Source organism: Eucyclogobius newberryi, unplaced genomic scaffold, assembly GCF_026437365.1.
Source record: "Eucyclogobius newberryi isolate DKJ021-1_F unplaced genomic scaffold, fEucNew1.0.hap1 SCAF_3, whole genome shotgun sequence".
Classification (NCBI taxonomy): Eukaryota; Metazoa; Chordata; class Actinopteri; order Gobiiformes; family Gobiidae; genus Eucyclogobius; species Eucyclogobius newberryi.
This window is the reverse complement of record NW_027315945.1, coordinates 32,084,753-32,110,097: the sequence shown is the minus strand read 5'-3', so window position 1 is coordinate 32,110,097 and position 25,345 is coordinate 32,084,753. Positions and strand designations below refer to the sequence as shown.

Genomic DNA, 25,345 nt, shown 5'->3' with positions numbered 1-25,345 from the left:
CAGAGGAGTTACAGAGGAGGAGGGAGGTGCAGACAAGGGAGACAGAGAGGAGGTACAGAGGAGGGGGAGGTGCAGATGAAGAGGGAGACAGAGAGGAGGAGGGTGGTACAAAAGAGGAGAAAAGGTGCGGAGGAAGAGGAGGGAGGTGAATGCTGCTGCAGCAGAGACTAATGCTGCTGTTTACAGTGATGCAGTAAAACACACTGCTGCATTTCTGCACGCTGCACCTCTGAGAACACTGCACTGTTACACTGTTATACTGTTACACTGTTACACTGTTGCACTGTTACACTGTTTCACTGTTGCACTGTTGCACTGTTACACTGTTGCACTGTTGCACTGTTACACTGTTGCACTGTTGCACTGTTATACTGTTGCACTGTTGCACTGTTACACTGTTACACTGTTGCACTGTTGCACTGTTGCACAGTTACACTGTTACACTGTTGCACTGTTGCACTGTTACACTGTTGCACTGTTACACTGTTGCACAGTTACACTGTTACACTGTTGCACTGTTGCACTGTTGCACTGTTGCACTGTTACACTGTTGCACTGTTGCACTGTTGCACTGTTGCACTGTTGCACTGTTGCACTGTTGCACTGTTGCACTGTTGCACTGTTGCACTGTTGCACTGTTACACTGTTACACTGTTGCACAGTTACACTGTTGCACTGTTGCACTGTTACACTGTTGCACAGTTACACTGTTACACTGTTGCACTGTTGCACTGTTGCACTGTTGCACTGTTGCACTGTTACACTGTTGCACTGTTGCACTGTTGCACTGTTGCACTGTTGCACTGTTACACTGTTGCACTGTTGCACTGTTGCATAGTTACACTGTTACACTGTTACACTGTTGCACTGTTACACTGTTGCACTGTTGCACTGTTGCACTGTTATACAGTTACACTGTTACACTGTTACACTGTTACACTGTTACACTTTTGCACGGTTGCACTGTTGCACTGTTGCACTGTTACACTGTTACACTGTTGCACCTCTGAGAACACTGCACTGTTACACTGTTGCACTGTTACACTGTTACACTGTTGCACTGTTACACTGTTACACTGTTGCACTGTTGCACTGTTACACTGTTACACTGTTGCACAGTTACACTGTTGCACTGTTACACTGTTACACTGTTGCACTGTTACACTGTTACACTGTTGCACAGTTACACTGTTACACTGTTGCACTGTTACACTGTTACACTGTTGCACTGTTACACTGTTACACTGTTGCACTGTTACACTGTTACACTATTGCACTGTTGCACTGTTACACTGTTACACTGTTACACTGTTGCACAGTTACACTGTTGCACTGTTGCACTGTTGCACAGTTACACTGTTACACTGTTACACTGTTATACTGTTACACTGTTGCACAGTTACACTGTTGCACTGTTGCACAGTTACACTGTTACACTGTTACACTGTTACACTGTTGCACAGTTACACTGTTACACTGTTATACTGTTACACTGTTGCACTGTTACACTGTTGCACTGTTGCACTGTTGCACTGTTGCACTGTTGCACTGTTGCACTGTTATACTGTTATACTGTTGCACTGTTGCACTGTTACACTGTTGCACTGTTGCACTGTTGCACAGTTACACTGTTACACTGTTGCACTGTTACACTGTTGCACTGTTACACTGTTGCACAGTTACACTGTTACATTGTTGCACTGTTGCACTGTTACACTGTTGCACTGTTACACTGTTGCACTGTTGCACTGTTGCACTGTTACACTGTTGCACTGTTGCACTGTTGCACTGTTACACTGTTGCACAGTTACACAGTTACACTGTTGCACTGTTGCACTGTTACACTGTTGCACAGTTACACTGTTACACTGTTGCACTGTTGCACTGTTGCACTGTTGCATTGTTACACTGTTACACTGTTACACTGTTGCACTGTTACACTGTTACACTGTTGCACTGTTGCACTGTTGCACTGTTATACAGTTACACTGTTACACTGTTACACTGTTACACTGTTACACTGTTGCACGGTTGCACTGTTGCACTGTTGCACTGTTGCACTGTTGCACTGTTACACTGTTACACTGTTGCACTGTTGCACTGTTACACTGTTACACTGTTGCACCTCTGAGAACACTGCACTGTTACACTGTTGCACTGTTACACTGTTACACTGTTACACTGTTGCACTGTTACACTGTTACACTGTTGCACTGTTGCACTGTTACACTGTTGCACAGTTACACTGTTGCACTGTTACACTGTTACACTGTTGCACTGTTACACTGTTACACTGTTGCACAGTTACACTGTTACACTGTTGCACTGTTACACTGTTACACTGTTGCACTGTTACACTGTTGCTCTGTTACACTGTTACACTGTTGCACTGTTACACTGTTACACTGTTACACTGTTGCACTGTTACACTGTTGCACTGTTGCACTGTTACACTGTTGCACAGTTACACTGTTGCACTGTTACACTGTTACACTGTTGCACTGTTACACTGTTGCACAGTTACACTATTATACTGTTACACTATTGCACTGTTGCACAGTTACACTATTATACTGTTACACTATTGCACTGTTGCACTGTTACACTGTTACACTGTTGCACTGTTGCACTGTTGCACTGTTACACTGTTACACTGTTGCACTGTTACACTGTTGCACTGCTGCACTGTTGCACTGTTGCACTGTTGCACTGTTGCACTGTTGCACTGTTGCACTGTTACACTGTTACACTGTTGCACTGCTGCACTGTTACACTGTTACACTGTTGCACTGTTGCACTGTTGCACTGTTGCACTGCTGCAGCTCTGACAACACTGCACTGTTACACTGTTACACTGTTGCACTGTTGCACAGTTACACTGTTGCACTGTTACACTGTTGCACTGTTACACTGTTGCACAGTTGCACTGTTGCACTGTTAAACAGTTACACTGTTGCACTGTTACACTGTTGCACAGTTGAACTGTTGCACTGCTGCAGCTCTGAAAACACTGCACTGTTGCACTGTTGCACTGCTGCAGCTCTGAGAACACTGCACTGTTACACTGTTACACTGTTGCACTGTTACACTGTTGCACAGTTACACTGTTGCACTGTTGCACTGTTGTACTGCTGCAGCTCTGAAAACACTACACTGTTGCACTGTTGCACTGTTACACTGTTACACTGTTGCACTGTTGCACAGTTACACTGTTACACTGTTACACTGTTATACTGTTACACTGTTACACTGTTGCACTGTTGCACTGTTGCACTGTTGCACAGTTACACTGTTACACTGTTATACAGTTACACTGTTACACTGTTGCACAGTTACACTGTTACACTGTTGCACTGTTGCACTGTTGCACTGTTGCATAGTTACACTGTTACACAGTTACACTGTTACACTGTTGCACTGTTGCACTGTTACACTGTTACACTGTTGCACTGTTGCACTGTTGCACTGTTATACAGTTACACTGTTACACTGTTACACTGTTACACTGTTACACTGTTACACTGTTGCACGGTTGCACTGTTGCACTGTTGCACTGTTGCACTGTTACACTGTTACACTGTTACACTGTTGCACTGTTGCACTGTTGCACTGTTACACTGTTACACTGTTGCACCTCTGAGAACACTGCACTGTTACACTGTTGCACTGTTACACTGTTACACTGTTACACTGTTGCACTGTTACACTGTTACACTGTTGCACTGTTGCACTGTTACACTGTTGCACAGTTACACTGTTGCACTGTTACACTGTTACACTGTTGCACTGTTACACTGTTACACTGTTGCACAGTTACACAGTTACACTGTTGCACTGTTACACTGTTACACTGTTGCACTGTTACACTGTTGCTCTGTTACACTGTTACACTGTTGCACTGTTACACTGTTACACTGTTACACTGTTGCACTGTTACACTGTTGCACTGTTGCACTGTTACACTGTTGCACAGTTACACTGTTGCACTGTTACACTGTTACACTGTTGCACTGTTACACTGTTGCACAGTTACACTATTATACTGTTACACTATTGCACTGTTGCACAGTTACACTATTATACTGTTACACTATTGCACTGTTGCACTGTTACACTGTTACACTGTTGCACTGTTGCACTGTTGCACTGTTACACTGTTACACTGTTGCACTGTTACACTGTTGCACTGCTGCACTGTTGCACTGTTGCACTGTTGCACTGTTGCACTGTTGCACTGTTGCACTGTTGCACTGTTGCACTGTTACACTGTTGCACTGCTGCACTGTTACACTGTTGCACTGTTGCACTGTTGCACTGTTGCACTGCTGCAGCTCTGACAACACTGCACTGTTACACTGTTACACTGTTGCACTGTTGCACAGTTACACTGTTGCACTGTTACACTGTTGCACTGTTACACTGTTGCACAGTTGCACTGTTGCACTGTTAAACAGTTACACTGTTGCACTGTTACACTGTTGCACAGTTGAACTGTTGCACTGCTGCAGCTCTGAAAACACTGCACTGTTGCACTGTTGCACTGCTGCAGCTCTGAGAACACTGCACTGTTACACTGTTACACTGTTGCACTGTTACACTGTTGCACAGTTACACTGTTGCACTGTTGCACTGTTGTACTGCTGCAGCTCTGAAAACACTACACTGTTGCACTGTTGCACTGTTACACTGTTACACTGTTGCACTGTTGCACAGTTACACTGTTACACTGTTACACTGTTATACTGTTACACTGTTACACTGTTGCACTGTTGCACTGTTGCACTGTTGCACAGTTACACTGTTACACTGTTATACAGTTACACTGTTACACTGTTGCACTGTTGCACTGTTGCACTGTTGCACTGTTGCACTGCTGCAGCTCTGACAACACTGCACTGTTACACTGTTACACTGTTGCACTGTTGCACAGTTACACTGTTGCACTGTTACACTGTTGCACTGTTACACTGTTGCACAGTTGCACTGTTGCACTGTTAAACAGTTACACTGTTGCACTGTTACACTGTTGCACAGTTGAACTGTTGCACTGCTGCAGCTCTGAAAACACTGCACTGTTGCACTGTTGCACTGCTGCAGCTCTGAGAACACTGCACTGTTACACTGTTACACTGTTGCACTGTTACACTGTTGCACAGTTACACTGTTGCACTGTTGCACTGTTGTACTGCTGCAGCTCTGAAAACACTACACTGTTGCACTGTTGCACTGTTACACTGTTACACTGTTGCACTGTTGCACAGTTACACTGTTACACTGTTACACTGTTATACTGTTACACTGTTACACTGTTGCACTGTTGCACTGTTGCACTGTTGCACTGTTGCACAGTTACACTGTTACACTGTTATACAGTTACACTGTTACACTGTTGCACTGTTGCACTGTTGCACTGTTGCACTGTTGCACTGTTACACTGTTACACTGTTGCACAGTTACACTGTTGCACTGTTGCACTGTTGTACTGCTGCAGCTCTGAAAACACTACACTGTTGCACTGTTGCACTGCTGCAGCTCTGAAAACACTACACTGTTGCACTGTTGCACTGTTGCACTGTTGCACAGTTACACTGTTACACTGTTACACTGTTATACTGTTACACTGTTACACTGTTGCACTGTTACACTGTTACACTGTTGCACAGTTACACTGTTACACTGTTACACTGTTGCACTGTTACACTGTTGCACAGTTACACAGTTACACTGTTACACTGTTATACTGTTACATTGTTACACTGTTGCACTGTTACACTGTTACACTGTTGCACAGTTACACTGTTACACTGTTACACTGTTGCACTGTTACACTGTTGCACAGTTACACTATTATACTGTTACACTATTGCACTGTCTCACTGTTACACTGTTACACTGTTGCACTGTTGCACTGTTACACTGTTACACTGTTGCACTGTTGCACTGTTGCACTGTTGCACTGCTGCACTGTTGCACTGTTGCACTGTTGCACTGTTGCACTGTTGCACTGCTACACTGTTGCACTGTTACACTGTTACACTGTTGCACTGCTGCACTGTTACACTGTTGCACTGTTGCACTGTTGCACTGTTGCACTGTTGCACTGTTGCACTGCTGCAGCTCTGAGAACACTGCACTGTTACACTGTTACACTGTTGCACTGTTGCACAGTTACGCTGTTGCACTGTTACACTGTTGCACTGTTAAACTGTTACATTGTTGCACAGTTGCACTGTTGCACTGTTGCACAGTTACACTGTTGCACTGTTACACTGTTGCACAGTTGAACTGTTGCACTGCTGCAGCTCTGAAAACACTGCACTGTTGCACTGTTGCACTGCTGCAGCTCTGAGAACACTGCACTGTTACACTGTTGCACTGTTACACTGTTGCACAGTTACACTGTTGCACTGTTGCACTGTTGTACTGCTGCAGCTCTGAAAACACTAAACTGTTGCACTGTTGCACTGTTACACTGTTGCGCTGTTGCACAGTTACACTGTTACAATGTTACACTGTTATACTGTTACACTGTTACACTGTTGCACTGTTGCACTGTTGCACTGTTGCCCAGTTACACTGTTACACTGTTATACAGTTACACTGTTACACTGTTGCACTGTTGCACTGTTGCACTGTTGCACTGTTACACTGTTACACTGTTACACTGTTACACTGTTGCACTGTTGCACTGTTACACTGTTACACTGTTGCACCTCTGAGAACACTGCACTGTTACACTGTTGCACTGTTACACTGTTACACTGTTACACTGTTGCACTGTTACACTGTTACACTGTTGCACTGTTGCACTGTTACACTGTTGCACAGTTACACTGTTGCACTGTTACACTGTTACACTGTTGCACTGTTACACTGTTACACTGTTGCACAGTTACACAGTTACACTGTTGCACTGTTACACTGTTACACTGTTGCACTGTTACACTGTTGCTCTGTTACACTGTTACACTGTTGCACTGTTACACTGTTACACTGTTACACTGTTGCACTGTTACACTGTTGCACTGTTGCACTGTTACACTGTTGCACAGTTACACTGTTGCACTGTTACACTGTTACACTGTTGCACTGTTACACTGTTGCACAGTTACACTATTATACTGTTACACTATTGCACTGTTGCACAGTTACACTATTATACTGTTACACTATTGCACTGTTGCACTGTTACACTGTTACACTGTTGCACTGTTGCACTGTTGCACTGTTACACTGTTACACTGTTGCACTGTTGCACTGTTGCACTGCTGCACTGTTGCACTGTTGCACTGTTGCACTGTTGCACTGTTGCACTGTTGCACTGTTGCACTGTTGCACTGTTACACTGTTGCACTGCTGCACTGTTACACTGTTACACTGTTGCACTGTTGCACTGTTGCACTGTTGCACTGCTGCAGCTCTGACAACACTGCACTGTTACACTGTTACACTGTTGCACTGTTGCACAGTTACACTGTTGCACTGTTACACTGTTGCACTGTTACACTGTTGCACAGTTGCACTGTTGCACTGTTAAACAGTTACACTGTTGCACTGTTACACTGTTGCACAGTTGAACTGTTGCACTGCTGCAGCTCTGAAAACACTGCACTGTTGCACTGTTGCACTGCTGCAGCTCTGAGAACACTGCACTGTTACACTGTTACACTGTTGCACTGTTACACTGTTGCACAGTTACACTGTTGCACTGTTGCACTGTTGTACTGCTGCAGCTCTGAAAACACTACACTGTTGCACTGTTGCACTGTTACACTGTTACACTGTTGCACTGTTGCACAGTTACACTGTTACACTGTTACACTGTTATACTGTTACACTGTTACACTGTTGCACTGTTGCACTGTTGCACTGTTGCACAGTTACACTGTTACACTGTTATACAGTTACACTGTTACACTGTTGCACTGTTGCACTGTTGCACTGTTGCACTGTTGCACTGCTGCAGCTCTGACAACACTGCACTGTTACACTGTTACACTGTTGCACTGTTGCACAGTTACACTGTTGCACTGTTACACTGTTGCACTGTTACACTGTTGCACAGTTGCACTGTTGCACTGTTAAACAGTTACACTGTTGCACTGTTACACTGTTGCACAGTTGAACTGTTGCACTGCTGCAGCTCTGAAAACACTGCACTGTTGCACTGTTGCACTGCTGCAGCTCTGAGAACACTGCACTGTTACACTGTTACACTGTTGCACTGTTACACTGTTGCACAGTTACACTGTTGCACTGTTGCACTGTTGTACTGCTGCAGCTCTGAAAACACTACACTGTTGCACTGTTGCACTGTTACACTGTTACACTGTTGCACTGTTGCACAGTTACACTGTTACACTGTTACACTGTTATACTGTTACACTGTTACACTGTTGCACTGTTGCACTGTTGCACTGTTGCACTGTTGCACAGTTACACTGTTACACTGTTATACAGTTACACTGTTACACTGTTGCACTGTTGCACTGTTGCACTGTTGCACTGTTACACTGTTACACTGTTACACTGTTGCACAGTTACACTGTTGCACTGTTGCACTGTTGTACTGCTGCAGCTCTGAAAACACTACACTGTTGCACTGTTGCACTGCTGCAGCTCTGAAAACACTACACTGTTGCACTGTTGCACTGTTGCACTGTTGCACAGTTACACTGTTACACTGTTACACTGTTATACTGTTACACTGTTACACTGTTGCACTGTTACACTGTTACACTGTTGCACAGTTACACTGTTACACTGTTACACTGTTGCACTGTTACACTGTTGCACAGTTACACAGTTACACTGTTACACTGTTATACTGTTACACTGTTACACTGTTGCACTGTTACACTGTTACACTGTTGCACAGTTACACTGTTACACTGTTACACTGTTGCACTGTTACACTGTTGCACAGTTACACTATTATACTGTTACACTATTGCACTGTCTCACTGTTACACTGTTACACTGTTGCACTGTTGCACTGTTACACTGTTACACTGTTGCACTGTTGCACTGTTGCACTGTTGCACTGCTGCACTGTTGCACTGTTGCACTGTTGCACTGTTGCACTGTTGCACTGTTGCACTGCTACACTGTTGCACTGTTACACTGTTACACTGTTGCACTGCTGCACTGTTACACTGTTGCACTGTTGCACTGTTGCACTGTTGCACTGTTGCACTGTTGCACTGCTGCAGCTCTGAGAACACTGCACTGTTACACTGTTACACTGTTGCACTGTTGCACAGTTACGCTGTTGCACTGTTACACTGTTGCACTGTTAAACTGTTACATTGTTGCACAGTTGCACTGTTGCACTGTTGCACAGTTACACTGTTGCACTGTTACACTGTTGCACAGTTGAACTGTTGCACTGCTGCAGCTCTGAAAACACTGCACTGTTGCACTGTTGCACTGCTGCAGCTCTGAGAACACTGCACTGTTACACTGTTGCACTGTTACACTGTTGCACAGTTACACTGTTGCACTGTTGCACTGTTGTACTGCTGCAGCTCTGAAAACACTAAACTGTTGCACTGTTGCACTGTTACACTGTTGCGCTGTTGCACAGTTACACTGTTACAATGTTACACTGTTATACTGTTACACTGTTACACTGTTGCACTGTTGCACTGTTGCACTGTTGCACTGTTGCCCAGTTACACTGTTACACTGTTATACAGTTACACTGTTACACTGTTGCACTGTTGCACTGTTGCACTGTTGCACTGTTGCACTGTTGCACTGTTACACTGTTGCACAGTTACACTGTTACACTGTTGCACTGTTACACTGTTACACTGTTGCACAGTTACACTGTTACACTGTTGCACTGTTGCACTGTTACACTGTTGCACTGTTACACTGTTGCACAGTTACACAGTTGCACTGTTGCACTGTTGCACTGTTGCACTGTTGCACTGTTGCACTGTTGCACTGTTACACTGTTATACAGTTACACTGTTACACTGTTACACTGTTGCACTGTTGCACTGTTGCACCTCTGAGAACACTGCACTGTTACACTGTTACACTGTTACACTGTTGCACTGTAACACTGTTACACTGTTGCACTGTTACACTGTTGCACTGTTGCACTGTTATACTGTTGCACCTCTGAAAACACTGCACTGTTGCACCTCTGAGAACACTGCACTGTTACACTGTTACACTGTTACACTGTTACACTGTTGCACTGTTGCACTGTTGCACAGTTACACTGTTGCACTGTTGCACTGTTACACTGTTACACTGTTGCACTGTTGCACACTTACACTGTTGCACTGTTGCACTGTTACACTGTTGCACCTCTGAGAACACTGCACTGTTACACTGTTACACTGTTACACTGTTACACTGTTACACTGTTGCACTGTTACACTGTTACACTGTTGCACTGTTGCACTGTTGCACTGTTACACTGTTGCACTGTTGCACTGTTGCACTGTTGCACTGTTACACTGTTGCACTGTTGCACTGTTGCACTGTTGCACTGTTACACTGTTGCACTGTTGCACTGTTACACTGTTACACTGTTACACTGTTGCACTGTTGCACAGTTACACTGTTGCACTGTTGCACTGTTACACTGTTGCACCTCTGAGAACACTGCACTGTTACACTGTTACACTGTTGCACTGTTACACTGTTACACTGTTACACTGTTGCACTGTTACACTGTTGCACTGTTACACTGTTGCACAGTTACACTATTATACTGTTACACTACTGCACTGTTGCACTGTTACACTGTTGCACTGTTGCACTGTTGCACTGTTACACTGTTACACTGTTGCACTGTTGCACTGTTGCACTGTTGCACTGCTGCACTGTTACACTGTTGCACTGTTGCACTGTTGCACTGTTGCACTGTTGCACTGCTGCAGCTCTGAGAACACTGCACTGTTACACTGTTACACTGTTGCACTGTTGCACAGTTACGCTGTTGCACTGTTACACTGTTGCACTGTTAAACTGTTACATTGTTGCACAGTTGCACTGTTGCACTGTTGCACAGTTACACTGTTGCACTGTTACACTGTTGCACAGTTGAACTGTTGCACTGCTGCAGCTCTGAAAACACTGCACTGTTGCACTGTTGCACTGCTGCAGCTCTGAGAACACTGCACTGTTACACTGTTGCACTGTTACACTGTTGCACAGTTACACTGTTGCACTGTTGCACTGTTGTACTGCTGCAGCTCTGAAAACACTACACTGTTGCACTGTTGCACTGTTACACTGTTGCGCTGTTGCACAGTTACACTGTTACAATGTTACACTGTTATACTGTTACACTGTTACACTGTTGCACTGTTGCACTGTTGCACTGTTACCCAGTTACACTGTTACACTGTTATACAATTACACTGTTACACTGTTGCACTGTTGCACTGTTGCACTGTTACACTGTTACACTGTTGCACAGTTACACTGTTACACTGTTGCACTGTTACACTGTTACACTGTTGCACAGTTACACTGTTACACTGTTGCACTGTTGCACTGTTACACTGTTGCACTGTTACACTGTTGCACAGTTACACAGTTGCACTGTTGCACTGTTGCACTGTTGCACTGTTGCACTGTTGCACTGTTACACTGTTATACAGTTACACTGTTACACTGTTACACTGTTGCACTGTTGCACTGTTGCACCTCTGAGAACACTGCACTGTTACACTGTTACACTGTTACACTGTTGCACTGTAACACTGTTACACTACTGCACTGTTGCACTGTTACACTGTTGCACTGTTGCACTGTTGCACTGTTACACTGTTACACTGTTGCACTGTTGCACTGTTGCACTGTTGCACTGCTGCACTGTTACACTGTTGCACTGTTGCACTGTTGCACTGTTGCACTGTTGCACTGCTGCAGCTCTGAGAACACTGCACTGTTACACTGTTACACTGTTGCACTGTTGCACAGTTACGCTGTTGCACTGTTACACTGTTGCACTGTTAAACTGTTACATTGTTGCACAGTTGCACTGTTGCACTGTTGCACAGTTACACTGTTGCACTGTTACACTGTTGCACAGTTGAACTGTTGCACTGCTGCAGCTCTGAAAACACTGCACTGTTGCACTGTTGCACTGCTGCAGCTCTGAGAACACTGCACTGTTACACTGTTGCACTGTTACACTGTTGCACAGTTACACTGTTGCACTGTTGCACTGTTGTACTGCTGCAGCTCTGAAAACACTACACTGTTGCACTGTTGCACTGTTACACTGTTGCGCTGTTGCACAGTTACACTGTTACAATGTTACACTGTTATACTGTTACACTGTTACACTGTTGCACTGTTGCACTGTTGCACTGTTGCACTGTTGCCCAGTTACACTGTTACACTGTTATACAGTTACACTGTTACACTGTTGCACTGTTGCACTGTTGCACTGTTACACTGTTACACTGTTGCACAGTTACACTGTTACACTGTTGCACTGTTACACTGTTACACTGTTGCACAGTTACACTGTTACACTGTTGCACTGTTGCACTGTTACACTGTTGCACTGTTACACTGTTGCACAGTTACACAGTTGCACTGTTGCACTGTTGCACTGTTGCACTGTTGCACTGTTGCACTGTTGCACTGTTACACTGTTATACAGTTACACTGTTACACTGTTACACTGTTGCACTGTTGCACTGTTGCACCTCTGAGAACACTGCACTGTTACACTGTTACACTGTTACACTGTTGCACTGTAACACTGTTACACTGTTGCACTGTTACACTGTTGCACTGTTGCACTGTTATACTGTTGCACCTCTGAAAACACTGCACTGTTGCACCTCTGAGAACACTGCACTGTTACACTGTTACACTGTTACACTGTTACACTGTTGCACTGTTGCACTGTTGCACAGTTACACTGTTGCACTGTTGCACTGTTGCACTGTTACACTGTTACACTGTTGCACTGTTGCACACTTACACTGTTGCACTGTTGCACTGTTACACTGTTGCACCTCTGAGAACACTGCACTGTTACACTGTTACACTGTTACACTGTTGCACTGTTACACTGTTACACTGTTGCACTGTTGCACTGTTGCACTGTTACACTGTTGCACTGTTGCACTGTTGCACTGTTGCACTGTTGCACTGTTGCACTGTTACACTGTTGCACAGTTACACTGTTGCACTGTTGCACTGTTGCACTGTTACACTGTTGCACCTCTGAGAACACTGCACTGTTACACTGTTACACTGTTGCAATGTTACACTGTTACACTGTTACACTGTTGCACTGTTACACTGTTGCACAGTTACACTGTTGCACTGTTACACTGTTACACTGTTGCACTGTTACACTGTTGCACAGTTACACTGTTACACTGTTACACTGTTGCACTGTTACACTGTTGCACAGTTACACTATTATACTGTTACACTACTGCACTGTTGCACTGTTACACTGTTGCACTGTTGCACTGTTACACTGTTACACTGTTGCACTGTTGCACTGTTGCACTGCTGCACTGTTGCACTGTTGCACTGTTGCACTGTTGCACTGTTACACTGTTGCACTGTTACACTGTTACACTGTTGCACTGCTGCACTGTTACACTGTTACACTGTTGCACTGTTGCACTGTTGCACTGTTGCACTGTTGCACTGTTGCACTGCTGCAGCTCTGAGAACACTGCACTGTTACACTGTTGCACTGTTGCACAGTTACACTGTTGCACTGTTACACTGTTGCACTGTTACACTGTTACACTGTTGCACAGTTGCACTGTTGCACAGTTACACTGTTGCACTGTTACACTGTTGCACAGTTGAACTGTTGCACTGCTGCAGCTCTGAAAACACTGCACTGTTGCACTGTTGCACTGCTGCAGCTCTGAGAACACTGCACTGTTACACTGTTACACTGTTGCACTGTTACACTGTTGCACAGTTACACTGTTGCACTGTTGCACTGTTGTACTGCTGCAGCTCTGAAAACACTACACTGTTGCACTGTTGCACTGTTACACTGTTGCACTGTTGCACAGTTACACTGTTACACTGTTACACTGTTATACTGTTATACTGTTACACTGTTGCACTGTTGCACTGTTGCACTGTTGCACTGTTGCACTGTTGCACAGTTACACTGTTACACTGTTATACTGTTACACTGTTACACTGTTGCACTGTTGCACTGTTGCACTGTTGCACTGTTGCACTGTTGCACTGTTGCACTGTTGCACTGTTGCACTGTTACACTGTTGCACAGTTACACTGTTACACTGTTGCACTGTTGCACTGTTGCACTGTTGCACTGTTGCACTGTTGCACTGTTGCACTGTTGCACTGTTACACTGTTACACTGTTGCACTGTTGCACTGTTACACTGTTGCACTGTTGCACAGTTACACAGTTACACAGTTGCACTGTTGCACTGTTGCACTGTTGCACTGTTGCACTGTTGCACTGTTGCACTGTTGCACTGTTGCACTGTTACACAGTTACACTGTTACACTGTTGCACTGTTGCACTGTTGCACCTCTGAGAACACTGCACTGTTACACTGTTACACTGTTGCACTGTAACACTGTTACACTGTTGCACTGTTGCACTGTTACACTGTTGCACTGTTGCACTGTTATACTGTTGCACCTCTGAAAACACTGCACTGTTGCACTGTTGCACCTCTGAGAACACTGCACTGTTACACTGTTACACTGTTACACTGTTGCACTGTTGCACTGTTGCACAGTTACACTGTTGCACTTTTGCACTGTTGCACTGTTACACTGTTACACTGTTGCACTGTTGCACAGTTACACTGTTGCACTGTTGCACTGTTACACTGTTGCACCTCTGAGAACACTGCACTGTTACACTGTTACACTGTTGCACTGTTATACTGTTATACTGTTACACCGTTACACCGTTGCACCGTTGCACTGTTACACTGTTGCACTGTTGCACTGTTGCACTGTTGCACTGTTGCACTGTTGCACTGTTGCACTGTTGCACAGTTGCACTGTTGCACTGTTGCACTGTTGCACTGTTACACTGTTGCACTGTTGCACTGTTACACTGTTGCACTGTTGCACTGTTACACTGTTGCACAGTTACACTGTTACACTGTTGCACTGTTGCACAGTTACACTGTTGCACTGTTGCACTGTTGCACTGTTGCAATGTTACACTGTTGCACCTCTGAGAACACTGCACTGTTACACTGTTACACTGTTGCACTGTTACACTGTTACACTGTTACACTGTTGCACTGTTGCACTGTTGCACTGTTGCACTGTTGCACTGTTGCACTGTTACACTGTTACACTGTTACACTGTTAGACTGTTGCACAGTTACACTGTTACACTGTTACACTGTTACACTGTTGCACTGTTGCACTGTTGCACTGTTGCACTGTTGCACTGTTACACTGTTGCACTGTTACACTGTTGCACACTTACACTGTTACACTGTTGCACTGCTGCACAGTTACACTGTTGCACTGTTGCACTGTTGCACTGTTGCACTGTTGCACTGTTACACTGTTGCACCTCTGAGAACACTGCACTGTTACACTGTTGCACTGTTGCACTGTTACACTGTTACACTGTTGCACTGTTGCACTGTTGCACTGTTGCACTGTTGCACTGTTGCACTGTTACACTGTTACACTGTTACACTGTTGCACAGTTACACTGTTACACTGTTACACTGTTGCACTGTTGCACTGTTACACTGTTGCACAGTTACACTGTTGCACTGTTGCACTGTTGCACTGTTGCACTGTTGCACTGTTGCACTGTTACACTGTTGCACTGTTGCACTGTTGCACTGTTGCACTGCTGCACTGTTGCACTGTTGCACTGTTGCACTGTTGCACTGTTACACTGTTACACCGTTGCACTGTTGCACTGCTGCAGCTCTGAGAACACTGCACTGTTACACTGTTACACTGTTGCACTGTTGCACAGTTACACTGTTGCACTGTTACACTGTTGCACTGTTGCACAGTTACACTGTTGCACTGTTGCACTGTTGCACTGTGGCACTGTTGCACTGTTGCACTGTTGCACTGTTGCACTGCTGCAGCTCTGAAAACACTGCACTGTTGCACTGTTGCACTGCTGCAGCTCTGAGAACACTGCACTGTTACACTGTTACACTGTTACACTGTTGCACTGTTGCACAGTTGCACTGTTGCACTGTTGCACTGTTGCACTGTTGCACAGTTACACTGTTGCACTGTTGCACTGTTGCACTGCTGCAGCTCTGAGAACACTGCACTGTTACACTGTTACACTGTTACACTGTTGCACTGTTACACTGTTACACTGTTGCACAGTTACACTGTTGCACTGTTGCACTGTTACACTGTTGCACAGTTACACTGTTGCACTGTTGCACTGTTGCACTGTTGCACTGTTGCACTGCTGCAGCTCTGAGAACACTGCACTGTTACACTGTTGCACTGTTGCACAGTTACACTGTTGCACTGTTACACTGTTGCACTGTTACACTGTTACACTGTTGCACAGTTGCACTGTTGCACAGTTACACTGTTGCACTGTTACACTGTTGCACAGTTGAACTGTTGCACTGCTGCAGCTCTGAAAACACTGCACTGTTGCACTGTTGCACTGCTGCAGCTCTGAGAACACTGCACTGTTACACTGTTACACTGTTGCACTGTTACACTGTTGCACAGTTACACTGTTGCACTGTTGCACTGTTGTACTGCTGCAGCTCTGAAAACACTACACTGTTGCACTGTTGCACTGTTACACTGTTGCACTGTTGCACAGTTACACTGTTACACTGTTACACTGTTATACTGTTACACTGTTGCACTGTTGCACTGTTGCACTGTTGCACTGTTGCACAGTTACACTGTTACACTGTTATACTGTTACACTGTTACACTGTTGCACTGTTGCACTGTTGCACTGTTGCACTGTTGCACTGTTGCACTGTTACACTGTTGCACAGTTACACTGTTACACTGTTGCACTGTTGCACTGTTGCACTGTTGCACTGTTACACTGTTGCACAGTTACACTGTTACACTGTTGCACTGTTGCACTGTTACACTGTTGCACTGTTGCACAGTTACACAGTTACACAGTTGCACTGTTGCACTGTTGCACTGTTGCACTGTTGCACTGTTGCACTGTTGCACTGTTGCACTGTTGCACTGTTACACTGTTATACAGTTACACTGTTACACTGTTACACTGTTGCACTGTTGCACTGTTGCACCTCTGAGAACACTGCACTGTTACACTGTTGCACTGTAACACTGTTACACTGTTGCACTGTTGCACTGTTACACTGTTGCACTGTTGCACTGTTATACTGTTGCACCTCTGAAAACACTGCACTGTTGCACTGTTGCACCTCTGAGAACACTGCACTGTTACACTGTTACACTGTTACACTGTTGCACTGTTGCACTGTTGCACAGTTACACTGTTGCACTTTTGCACTGTTGCACTGTTACACTGTTACACTGTTGCACTGTTGCACAGTTACACTGTTGCACTGTTGCACTGTTACACTGTTGCACCTCTGAGAACACTGCACTGTTACACTGTTACACTGTTGCACTGTTACACTGTTACACCGTTACACCGTTGCACCGTTACACTGTTGCACTTTTGCACTGTTGCACTGTTACACTGTTACACTGTTGCACAGTTACACTGTTACACTGTTATACTGTTACACTGTTACACTGTTGCACTGTTGCACTGTTGCACTGTTGCACTGTTGCACTGTTGCACTGTTGCACTGTTGCACAGTTACACTGTTACACTGTTGCACTGTTGCACTGTTGCACTGTTGCACTGTTGCACTGTTGCACTGTTACACTGTTGCACAGTTACACTGTTACACTGTTGCACTGTTGCACTGTTGCACTGTTGCACTGTTGCACAGTTACACAGTTACACAGTTGCACTGTTGCACTGTTGCACTGTTGCACTGTTGCACTGTTACACTGTTGCACTGTTGCACTGTTACACTGTTATACAGTTACACTGTTACACTGTTACACTGTTGCACTGTTGCACTGTTGCACCTCTGAGAACACTGCACTGTTACACTGTTGCACTGTAACACTGTTACACTGTTGCACTGTTGCACTGTTACACTGTTGCACTGTTGCACTGTTATACTGTTGCACCTCTGAAAACACTGCACTGTTGCACTGTTGCACCTCTGAGAACACTGCACTGTTACACTGTTACACTGTTACACTGTTGCACTGTTGCACTGTTGCACAGTTACACTGTTGCACTTTTGCACTGTTGCACTGTTACACTGTTACACTGTTGCACTGTTGCACAGTTACACTGTTGCACTGTTGCACTGTTACACTGTTGCACCTCTGAGAACACTGCACTGTTACACTGTTACACTGTTGCACTGTTACACTGTTACACCGTTACACCGTTGCACCGTTGCACCGTTACACTGTTGCACTGTTGCACTGTTGCACTGTTGCACTGTTGCACTGTTGCACTGTTGCACTGTTGCACTGTTACACTGTTGCACAGTTGCACTGTTGCACTGTTGCACTGTTGCACTGTTACACTGTTACACTGTTGCACTGTTACACTGTTGCACTGTTGCACTGTTACACTGTTGCACTGTTACACTGTTGCACAGTTACACTGTTACACTGTTGCACTGTTGCACAGTTACACTGTTGCACTGTTGCACTGTTGCACTGTTACACTGTTGCACCTCTGAGAACACTGCACTGTTACACTGTTACACTGTTGCACTGTTACACTGTTACACTGTTACACTGTTACACTGTTGCACTGTTGCACTGTTGCACTGTTGCACTGTTGCACTGTTGCACTGTTACACTGTTACACTGTTAGACTGTTGCACAGTTACACTGTTACACTGTTGCACTGTTGCACTGTTGCACTGTTGCACTGTTGCACTGTTACACTGTTGCACACTTACACTGTTACACTGTTGCACTGCTGCACAGTTACACTGTTGCACTGTTGCACTGTTGCACTGTTGCACTGTTACACTGTTGCACCTCTGAGAACACTGCACTGTTACACTGTTGCACTGTTGCACTGTTACACTGTTACACTGTTGCACTGTTGCACTGTTGCACTGTTGCACTGTTGCACTGTTACACTGTTACACTGTTACACTGTTGCACAGTTACACTGTTACACTGTTACACTGTTGCACTGTTGCACTGTTACACTGTTGCACAGTTACACTGTTGCACTGTTGCACTGTTGCACTGTTGCACTGTTGCACTGTTGCACTGTTGCACTGCTGCACTGCTGCACTGTTGCACTGTTGCACTGTTGCACTGTTGCACTGTTGCACTGTTACACTGTTACACCGTTGCACTGTTGCACTGCTGCAGCTCTGAGAACACTGCACTGTTACACTGTTACACTGTTACACTGTTGCACTGTTGCACAGTTACACTGTTGCACTGTTACACTGTTGCACTGTTGCACAGTTACACTGTTGCACTGTTGCACTGTTGCACTGTTGCACTGTTGCACTGTTGCACTGCTGCAGCTCTGAAAACACTGCACTGTTGCACTGTTGCACTGCTGCAGCTCTGAGAACACTGCACTGTTACACTGTTACACTGTTACACTGTTGCACTGTTGCACAGTTGCACTGTTGCACTGTTGCACTGTTGCACTGTTGCACTGTTGCACAGTTACACTGTTGCACTGTTGCACTGTTGCACTGCTGCAGCTCTGAGAACACTGCACTGTTACACTGTTACACTGTTACACTGTTGCACTGTTGCACTGTTACACTGTTGCACAGTTACACTGTTGCACTGTTGCACTGTTACACTGTTGCACAGTTACACTGTTGCACTGTTGCACTGTTGCACTGTTGCACTGTTGCACTGTTGCACAGTTACACTGTTGCACTGTTGCACTGTTGCACTGCTGCAGCTCTGAGAACACTGCACAGTTACACTGTTACACTGTTACACTGTTGCACTGTTGCACTGTTACACTGTTGCACTGTTGCACTGTTACACTGTTGCACAGTTACACTGTTACACTGTTGCACTGTTACACTGTTGCACAGTTACACTGTTGCACTGTTGCACTGTTACACTGTTGCACAGTTACACTGTTGCACTGTTGCACTGTTGCACTGTTGCACTGCTGCAGCTCTGAAAACACTGCACTGTTGCACTGTTGCACTGTTACACTGTTGCACTGCTGCACTGTTGCACAGTTACACTGTTGCACTGTTACACTGTTGCACAGTTACACTGTTGCACTGTTACACTGTTGCACTGCTGCAGCTCTGAAAACACTGCACTGTTGCACTGTTGCACTGCTGCAGCTCTGAGCAGACTGCACGAGCCTCTGTGCTCCACAGGCATCACAAAGACAGAAGGAGAGAGAGGAAACAGAGTGCATCGTAAAAATAATGCTAAAGGAAGAATGAACGATGTGAGAGGAATCAAGAGCTGTAGTTTAGAGTCAGAGAAGGTCACGCTGCACTTTACAGAGGCAACACATGGCCGACATTTAATGAATGAAGAAGCACTGCATGAATGAGTGAATGAGTGAGTAAATAAATAACACAGGAGTGGACTGAATGAACACGTGTGACCAAAGTGACAGCAGCCGGTGAAAGAGGGCGAGAGAGAGAGGGAGGGAGGGAGGGAGAGGAAGAGTGTGAGAACAAATGCCTGATGCACATCTGGACAAGAGTTTATTGGGGAGAAAGAGGGGGAGAGATTATTGGTCCAATGGACAGATGTTGAAAATTAGCATTTTTTGCTATAACACTTGAAACAATGCATCTGGTGCATAGCTTTGTCCACATCAAATACACAGATAAATACATTTTAAAAAAAATAATTGGGATAGAGAAAGAGAGACCGGGAGAGAGAGAGAGAGAGAGAGAATGGTTTATCAGGGAGAAGAGGACTGAGGAGGGATAGAGGGGGCGACATGACTGAGGGGTGTGAGCAGGAGAGGATCTGTTCCGTCAGAGAGGACACACTCCAGTGGCTGTGATTGAAGTATGGGCCAATTAACACGAGGAGCATTGAGCTCCAGCTGCACTCTCCTCTTCATTCCTCTGCTCCTGCTCTGCTGCTCTAACACACACTCTGACAGAATCACATATATGTGCACTCTGGGCACCACACTGCGCCGCCACTTTATCTCATCTTCTCTATAGTACAGCCATGGACCCAGGAAAATTATAGAGAGAACATTGCAAAGCTCTGAGATGGACGAAAAAAGACATAATTGAGTCTTCATCTTCAGGCAGCATTCAGGCTCAGAGGCATTGCTGGGCTGTGCAGGGTTTCAGATGGTGGATCTGGACCTTAGCCTGGGCCTGGGCCTGGCTGAGGCCTGTGGGGGGTTCTCCAGCTTCATTACTTGGTGTGACAGAGAAGATGTGATCCAGACACTTCCCTGTTCACACTGGCTTCATATTCACAGCTCAGAGACATCTCCAGACCCAGCGCACGTCTCCTCTGCCTGAGCCAAACATGACCGCGGGCCCTGGCTCCATCTGCATGTATTTAAGCCCTGATAACTGATCAAATGTGGCCCGTTTTCAACCATCTGACGTCCACACTTTGTGCTCGGAGGCTCTGGGCTGTGGCTCTTTGGTGGCTGCGGTAATGATGTGTTCACTGTGCTTGTCATGGCAGAGCTGAGGTACAATAGCTCTGCTGTCATTGAGCTTCTGCCTCTTTCCAAAATGCTATACAGAGCTCAAGATGGCGCGTCGAAAACTTGACATTACTGGCAGATGCGTCAAACGTCCATATGTGCACAATAATATGAACAATATAAACAGTGAACACCACAACAAGCTGGTCACACGCTGGTGTCAGAATACTTTTGGATGAACACTAAGTTTAGTATTCAAAATCTCTATTGGATTAATAAGTACCGTATTTTCCGGACTATAAGTCGCACTGGGGTATAAGTTGCATTTTTGGGGAAATGTATTTGATCAAATCCAAGACCAAGAACAGACATTTCATCTGTAAATGCAGTTTAAAATAATAACAGATGAGAGAACATGGTGAATAGGTGTACGTATGCTAACGCTAACACCATCAGCTACATGACGTATGCTAACGCTAACACCTTCAGCTACATGACGTATGCTAACGCTAACACCTTCAGCTACATGAGGCACAGACAGAACTGTGGTAAGTGTCTGGTATGTTAACGTAACATATGAACAGTTATTCAGATAACTATAGCATAAAGAACATGCTAACAAGTTTACCAAAGCATCAGTTTTACCCCAATCACTAAATCCATTGAATTCTTCTTCCTCTGTGTCACTTCTGAACAACTCCACAAACTCCAGAGGAAGAGGAAGTGCAGATTCTTCTTCTGCGTCGCTTAGAGCCTAGAGCGCCCTCTTGTGGTTGTCAGTGTGAAAATAATCAACATGTGACATGCGGTTGCCAGTGTGAAAATAACAAATAATATCACATATAAGTCGCTCTGGAGTATAAGTCGCACCCCAGCCAAAACAAGACTTATAGTCCGGAAAATACGGTATATATTCTCTGAGATTCTCTGACACACACAACACAATCCTGAGCTCTATATGTCCCTTTTCTTTGGGCGTTTAAATTACTTTCACATTTTGGACTTTGACGATGTCTTTATCATTATTGTTAGGGATCGGCTCCATACATTTGTCATGTTAATCTTATGCCCTTTCAACTGACAACAAGCATGTCTTTGGGGTTGAATAATGGATGCACCTTTTGAAGCTATTGTAAAAGAAGTATTTCCCTTTTCCCAGTTTTTGTTTCCAGTGGATAGTTCCTGTATTTACAGAGGCGTTCATATAAACCGGCTCAACACATCTGCAATCCGACAGAAAAACAAAACTATAGAAAAAGGTTTTAAGGCTGGCACATGCAGAAGCCATAGAATTAGATGCACGTTTTCAATTAGAGAGGAGAGTGCAAAGGTTAAACTTTAAGATTATAGGATTTATGAGAGTTTTTTCTGCTTTTGATGTGTCTGGCAATTTGGGAAGAGGAAGCGGAGAGTGCGTGGCCAACATGGATGTTTTCTCTCTTGTCTCGTCTGGAGCTGCCTCTGTTCTGTCAGCTTGAGACTATCGCTGCTCTTAAGTGCTCCGTAAATCAGACCCACACATTTAGAACTCCCGCCTGCAGTATCAGACTTGATTAATATCTCCTCTGCAAAGAAACTTCTCTCTAAAATATACAAAATATTTTCAAATCCATCTCGGGCTATGTGTCTACCAACAATAACATGGGGAAATGACCCTCCAATTACTCCTGATGGCAACTTCTGGACCCAAATCTGTAAAAATATTTATATTCCAAATCCAAAAATGCCAGCTTAAAAATGATGACTAGATATAAATGTACGACAATATATGGTAACATTGTGATGATTGTAATAATAATAATATAACTCATTTTTGCGCTCTATTTGTCTAATATCTGTGTTTTTGTCTGTCTTTTGGCATTTTTGGTCTTTTTGTCCTCACTACTGTTACTGTTTTGTATTTGTAGATGAATAAATAAAAGTCCACCTTCAGAATTGAAAAAGAAAAAAGTGCTCAGTAAATATTCCTGAAGGTGTTTTTAGTTTGCTTGGAACAGCAGCCGGCGTGTTTGCAGTAAATACGCTCTCTTTGTTTAAACATGCCAAATAAATCATTAGGCTGCTGTTAAAATGCTGAAGCGCTCATTATGATGATTGACAAACAGTAAGATCATCTTTGCACTACAAATATTTTAGCCAGGGCGTATACACTGATTAGACCGTCAGATTTGAGGATTCCACACAGATAGAAGTGTCCCATTATTTCTTGCATAACACGTTTTCATTCTTCAAATCAAGATCAAAGTGTCTTATTGTACATTTCACAAAAGCAGATAATAAACCTCATTTTACTGCCCATAAAGAGCAGGGTTAATACATTTTAGGAGCTGCATTTTTGCTTGAACGGATTCCATACATAAAATCCAGCAAAGACAAATCCATTGAATTAATTGTGCCTAGTTTAAACATTTTGGAGTGTGTAAAGTCCCGGGCTCACGGCACAGTATATACCCACTGGATTAAGAGTGGTTCCAAAAGAAAAGCACGGCTCTTTCTAAAGGCACTGGAGGAAAAAATACTCAACTACAAAGATTTGCATTTTAACAAAAGCTTCATTTACACTGGCAAATCAAATGAAACCGTAATCTCCCACTCTCTTCCCATAATGCCGTGCACTGCTACCCTGCTCCGTCTGTATCTCTGCCTGAGCCGGCGTTTCCGGTGTGTCAAGTCGAGATTGGGGAACATAATGAAGTCTATGCTAAGAGATATTTCAATGAGGATTTGGGTCTAATTTACTTGTACTTTGCTTCGTGTGGGAGACTGCATCCCTGAGGGAGGATGGATGCCAAGTGGACTATGGGAAAACAAGTTAGTGCATCTGTGGTGTAGCCGTGGGTAGGTGGAGCGCTGGTTGAGCGCTGCCATTGAAAACACTTCATAGAGAAATAGTGTGACAGACCTAACAGTTAATGGCTGGAAACTCGGCGCAGCGCAATCCGTCTCCACCAAATGATGTGATGACGGCCGTCGAGGGGTTTCACTTTTACCCCATTCTTCCTCAAGTAAAACAAAAACAAAGCATCACATCTCATTTCGAATATATCCGCGTGGATCTTTTGAATCATGAGACAATCCTCAGTAAAAGCACGTGGTCTGGAGCAGAGTTCAGACTTTAGACGAGTCATTTCACAATTTCTGTGGTAAATGGCATTGATTGTAAGTCTGTCTTGTTATTTTAGTTAAAAGCCAATATTTCTTTTTATCTAGAAAAGTTCATAGGACACATTTTATACCGCGTGTTCCAATTATGGGTTGCGGGTGACTGTCCCAGTGACTTTGGGCCTTAGGCGGGGTGCAGGGACCAGCTGGTCACAGGGCTAACACACAGACAGACAAACATTCTCTCTCACATTCATTCACTGGGGCCATTTGACCTCACACATGTCTTTGGACAGTGGGAACCCACGGTTCAGACTCCACCCATAGAGGTCATGTGATGTCGGTCTGGCCCGGGAATCAAGCCCATGATCTCCTTATTGGGTTCGATGAAGGCTCTAACCACTCTGCCACCGTGCGCCCTCATAGGACACATATGCATAATTGACTTGATTATGTCAATAACAGTTGTATTTAGCTTCAGTCTTTAATCCTGTTTACCAGGTCGTCCTCTCTCCTTCTCTGAGACTCATAAAACACATCATAAAGTTTAAGACCATAAATCATAACTCATCGGCCGACTCGTTTTGCACATTTCAGT

The 25,345-nt window shown here is 44.6% G+C and overlaps 1 protein-coding gene across 1 annotated transcript in view; it reads left to right on the top strand.

Moving 5' to 3' along the window:
- Positions 1–25,345, top strand: part of grin2db (glutamate receptor, ionotropic, N-methyl D-aspartate 2D, b) — a 150,021-nt gene that overhangs the window by 20,993 nt on the left and 103,683 nt on the right. The gene's annotated exons all lie outside the window — the stretch shown is intronic.